Raw genomic sequence first — 6,061 nt, forward strand, 5'->3', positions numbered from 1 at the left:
TAGGAAACAAACTTATGGTTACCAAAGGGGAAGGGGAGGACGGTTAAATTAGGAGTTTGGGATTAACAACTAACAAACTACTATATATAAAATAGATAAACAACAAGGACCTACTGTATAGCACAAGGAACTATATTCAATATCTTATAATAACCAATAATGGAAAAAATCTGAAAAAATATATATATGTACGTGTGTGTATATACACTCACACATGTATAACTGAATCACTCTGCTGCACACCTGAAACTACCACATTGTAAATCAACTACACTTCAGTTAAAAAGAAAAAAAAAGAATAGTCAAACCCAGGTTGTAAACCCAGCTTTACCGCTTCTTACTTGATGGACCTTTGGCAAATTATTTCACCTCCTGGAGCCCCAGTTTCCCAGATCTAAGAAGGAGGGATCTCATTTCTGAGAAGTTGTGCTAGGCAAGGAAAGCAGAAGAATGTGAATCACATGGACAGAGAGGCACCAGACATCATTCTGAAGCTGCCTGTGTGTGAACTGAGATTTTGAGTTTTACATCTAGGCGCTCTGCTGAGATTCACGTCATCCAAGGACTCAAAGAAATCTGAAGAAATCATCTGGAGATAAAACTCCAGAGTTTGGACCAGCGTCAGCACTGAAATGTTTGCTGAAAGAATGGGAGGGAAAACAAGAGAATGAGTGGAGTAAATACAAGAATTCAATCAAGATGGACTCCCTTACCTCTGAGTGAGACCCTCAACTGACCCCCTAAAAGTAAAGGAGATTGTGCTTATTTGTTTGTTTACTTAATATGCAGCAGGCATTGTTCTCAGTGCTTTACCTCAGTGTTTACCTAAGTAAACTATCTTAATATTCCCTTAACTAACCCAGGGAGGTGGTGGTATTATTATCCCCATTTCACAGATGAAGAACCTAAGCTCAGGGGTAAGTGTCTTGCCAAAGGTCACACAACTAAAAGGGGAGCAAATCCAGGCTTCGACCTCAGGCATTTGGCTCTGGGAAACCATGCTGCTATTCCAGTAAGGAGGCTGACAAAGTGCCTGAGGGCTTGAGGGGGCTTGATTACCGGTCCCATCCATTTACACGAGCCAGCTCAGACCGGCTGCCCCTGAGAAGGTGTCCAGAGCCCAAGCGAGGCTGCCCTTTACCTCTGTTTTGAGTCAAGGGGCCCAGTTTAAGGACTTTACCAGCAAGCCCCCTCAACACTACCATACCTTCTCCGAGCCTGGGCCTCAATTCTCAATGAAGCATCATTGAGTCTACAGCAGTCGCCCACTTCAAGTCTCCCAGAAAAAACCCCTACCTGGCTCCTTTCCTCAAGCAGGAATAGCAGATAGGTCTGTCCTTGTGCCAAGTGTGGCCAATCAGTATTGGCTATACCTGCAACACTGAGTGGAAAAGGACTTGGGGTCACACCTGAACTCACCAGGAAAGACACCCTGGTCAGTCACTGATGTCCCCATGGGCACAGAACACAGGTTTCCTATCACTGGCCTAGCATCTCACTCAACCTCATGGCTGAGTCTCTAAGTCCTCTGCTCTTTGGACCAACTGGGCTGGATGCCTTCCTCTGGTCACCTACAGGATGTTAAGCCATTATGTCAGCCAGGATGTTACCAAATCAGGTTCGTTTGCCCGATGCTCAGCAAGCCAAACGCTGAGCTGCCAAGGTTTGCTGCAGAGAAAAGGTTTATTCCTGAGGCAGACAAGTGAGGAAACAGGAGAACAAATTTCAAATCTGCCTCTCCGAAGATAGGGTTTAGTAATATTTATCAGACAAAGGGGAAGGGTGGTCTGAGGCGTGGGGAAAAGTGATTGGAGGTAAGAAAAGTGAGGTAATCGGGGTTCTGCACAAGCATAGGTGAGCTTCATGGCTCTTCCTAGGACACATGTTCAGAAAGTGGCAGCGTTGGCATGTTCTGAAGGTGGAGTTTTGGGCTCTCTGATGCCAAAAGGTCATCCATTGGACACTCACACAGGCCCAGTTGAGTGGTTGGTGGTCTCAGTAGGTCTGAACTGGGCAAAAACTAGCTCCAAATTTCTGAAAAACAATGTAAGCAGCAGTTACTCTAGTGATCCATCTATCAGAGGGGTTGTCTTTAAGGAAGCTAGTGGGAGTTTAGTTTAAAATCAACTTAAAAGGCAAGCGAGGCACGTTAGGTCTGGAGAGCCTAATCAGGTTAGCCCTCAGTTTCAAGAACTCTGTTGGTTGTAACGGAAATCCAGCTCTGTATGAGCAAACAAAAAAGAAGAAAGAACTAGATCACATCCCTGAATCATTTCGGAGCAGATTTCTCACCCTCTCCATCCCTCTGCTTTCTTCTGTAGTAACTCATCCTCACGTAGGTTCTCCCCATCAGTTACCAGTTTGCTAACCGTGTTCTTTATCTAGAGTTTCAGCAAAACTCTCAGAATTGAATCTCATTGGCTACATCAACCCATCACATGACCACCCCTAAACCAACCACTCTGGCCAAGGGATGCCCCAGTGGGCTGTGCCTGGGTTACATGACTGCCTCTGAAATGGATGGGGAGTTGGGAGTGAGGTCAATTCCACTAACATTCTATGAACCTGGAGGGGAAAAGGGCTGGTTCTCCAAAGGAAACTTGGGGTGATTTTTTTCAGAAGAAGTGGGAATGGATTCTGACACAAAGACATCATATATCTACCGTGACTCCCATATATCGAATACTTGCCCTCATTCAATGATATATTTAGTTCTCAGGTCTCTCTCCTATTCTATTCCCTGGTGTGGCCTGTTCCTAGCAGAACCCTCTTAAAGGTCAATGTAAGTCCTTTATGAGAAGGAAAAAGTTGCTTGTGCTTTTGAAGGGGTCTGGATCCTGGTCATCTGTGTGTCTTTCCTCCTTTCCTCTGTGGTGACATCAAGTAGCTATCCTGGAGCTGCCTTCTTCCAGTACCTACCTAGGGAAGGGAGGCCAGGGGTCAAAGGCCATGCCACTGCAACTGATACCTTTACAGGAAGGGAAAGACCATAGGGAAGGGAAGTCCTGGAATACCCTTGGTTCTACCATTCCCGTGTCCACTTGCCCTCCTCCACCACTGCCACATGACCCTCCTGCCAGACTCCTGGTGGGAAGAGGTGGAGGAATGAGACATTGGGCCTGAGAAGTAGGGCGAGACCCTGTTATCGCAGATCTTGAAGGAATTTCAGCTGGTGCAGGTGGGCCAGGAAGCCCTGTGGGCCTCTGAGAGGGAGAATGATAAAACATTGTTTTAAGCAGGTTTTCCTGCGAGAAGTTTTCACAGGCTGGATTAGAGCAGAGAGTCCCACAAACTAGTCAACCAACCAACCAAACTAGTCTTCATTCTCTGGGTTTCTTCCCATAGACCTCAATCCTGGGGAGATAAGTTCTTCGCTGGCTCACATCAGAAAGGAGTTCTGCCACTTGACATTTGTTTTAATTATGGAAAATTTTCAGATATAATAAAAAATGTAGAGAATAATCTAATAAACCCCCCTGTACCCATGACTGGGCTTCCACAGTTATTAACTCAGGGCTACTTTTGTTTCATCTATAGCCCCACCCATCCCCTTTCCACCCTGGATTACTTTGAAGCTAATCCAGACTTCATATATCCTTAAGATGTTCATACTGTAAGTGCCCCAGAAGATCTGGAGATTCCATTCTCCTTGAGAAGAAAGGAAACCGGCCTGTTATTACGACGCCATTTAGCCAAGGAGATACTGCCCTTCCTCCTCCGCAAACATGGCCCAACTCTCCTTATTTAATATTATCCTTTGCCTCTTTATGAGAGGAAAATTGCAACTCCAGTTATTCTTGTCTGGAGATGCTCAGCTGGAGTGATTACAATGTTATCTCCCTGGGTACCGCCATTGCCCTCATCCTGCCCCCTTGCCCACCCCCAGCTCTGCCCACTTTCTGGGTCTGAAGCTGGTTTTCTAGCCTGCTCCCCACTTCCTCTTACGTGATTTTTGGGTGCCTCTCCCTCCTTCCCCAGGATTCCAAGACACACAGATGGTCCAGGAAACCATGATAGCCTAAAAACCTTCTTTCCCATTTCATAAACCCAGCACAGAACCATCTCTCCCATGCCCTGTACCAGCCTGCCAGTTGCTGCAGATCCTGGAATCAAAGAGAGAATTGGGCTTCTCATCTAAACACGGACTGACCTTGCACTTTCAAACCATATGTTATCTCCACCCTGGCAATACTCCTCGAATAACTTAATCAATGCAAAAAAAGTTGGGGAGGGAAAAAAAAATGCAACGAAAATTATTATTATTACTTAAAGAGCCAGAGAAAGATAGCAAGGTCCTTCTAAAGTTACAACACCATCTTTAGCAGCTGCAGGGTACATTAAAGCGAGGGGCCGGGGGAGGGAAGATAGGGCATATTTCAAAGCTGACGGCTGCAGTAACAAAAAGCAAGGGGGGTATTGCGTGGAATACGCCAAGTGTTTGAAGTGGACAAGATTTCTAGCATGTTGCCTTGATGCCTGTACATACTTAATAACAGATGTTTGGTCTCTCTTGGCAGATAATTGTCCCGCTGTAAGGTTGACTTGACCTGCCTGAGCGATCCGGCTTCGAATACCCCAGCAGTAACAAACGATCCCAGCTTCTCTCTTTTTTACTAGCAGAATGCTCAGCCACGCTTCCTTTTAAGCACATAATTACTCAGCGGCAACTGAAGCCCATCTATCCCCCTCTCCTAATGGCCACGGAGCCATTTGGCCATAATTTATGGGGACAGGGTTCAAAGTTTTAATAATATTTGGATAATATCATTGCCCACACGTCGGTGGCGTCGTGATGAATAGAAGGGGAGTGGGCTGATTTTGATTCCGTGCATGACAGCGCGAGCCTTAACGACTGGGTGCCCGGCATGGCCTTTATGGAAACTGCCACCAGGCCATCAGCTCATGAATTATAGATCTGGGCATGAAGGATTATAAACAGCAGTGGGGATCACACAGGGACGCTTGTTCATGAGGAACTGTCCTGTTAGTGCCTCTTCTTATGCAGATAAATGAATCGCAGGGAATACCAAAACGGCGTAAATAAACCCTTAGCGGATAACAGATTAGCACATCAACATAAAAAACCCAGTGCTGGGGCCTGCTCGGGGATATTTATGTTTATACTCTCTGCTCAAGTGGCTCCCTGGTTTTTTGGCTTCTTCCTGCTCACCTCATAATTCCCACATCCTAACGGCACCTCTGGGCACGTTTCTTGGATGCTCTGCGGAGCCCGTTGGCATTTGTACACCAGTTTGCTCAAAGAATCCCTTTTGGACAGGCAGATGGGTAAAGGATGCTCATCCAATACAGGACAGAGTTGATTAGAATTGCCTTGGTGGAGTCATGGAGTGCCCTCCAAACACTCCACATATAAGCAAGTGCTAACAGGATAAGAGGAGGCATCTCTGCCCCGAGAAGCAGAAAGAAGGGACAGGGTCTCAGCCATAAGCCTTAGCGATGATCAAGTTCAACCCATACCGCTGCCAGAGAGAAGGTGGCAAAAGCCTGAGAAGGGAAGGAACTCCCTCTAAATTATACAACTTTGTTGCCAAGTCAAGAGTTCGGACTCCCAAATGGTGCCCCCAGCTGCCTTATCTGGCCTTTTCTCTCCCAGAAATGTAAGCGTTCAACGCCAGCCCCCAATGATAGTGTTAAAACTAAAACAACGTTTGCCAGCTCCCTCCTGTTCATCTAGACTGACTCACCCCAAACTTTGAAAAGGTACACGTGCCATGAGCAAGCGCTGAACTTATGCACTCGATATCCATTTAATCTGAAGGATTTATTTGGAAAGAACAGCAATTATAGCCGCACCTCAGAATAACTAGGAAATGGCACATTTAGATCCCTTTAAATAGCTTACAGGCGTTCTAAATAGCCCTCGCCTACGCCCAGGTTCTGATCTTGAGCTGTCTCTTGCCTGGGCCTTCTCTCAAGAGACCAGGAGCAGGTGGGAGCAGGTTTCAGACATCTCAGCTTGTTTCTCTACTGTGAGGCGTCGTGTTCGATGCTTTCTGCTTTCCAAAGCATCTAAAAACATGTTCCCTTTTTTTTTTTTTAA

The sequence above is a fragment of the Lipotes vexillifer genome, unplaced genomic scaffold (assembly GCF_000442215.2).
Source record: "Lipotes vexillifer unplaced genomic scaffold, Lipotes_vexillifer_v1.1 scaffold342, whole genome shotgun sequence".
Classification (NCBI taxonomy): domain Eukaryota; kingdom Metazoa; phylum Chordata; class Mammalia; order Artiodactyla; family Lipotidae; genus Lipotes; species Lipotes vexillifer.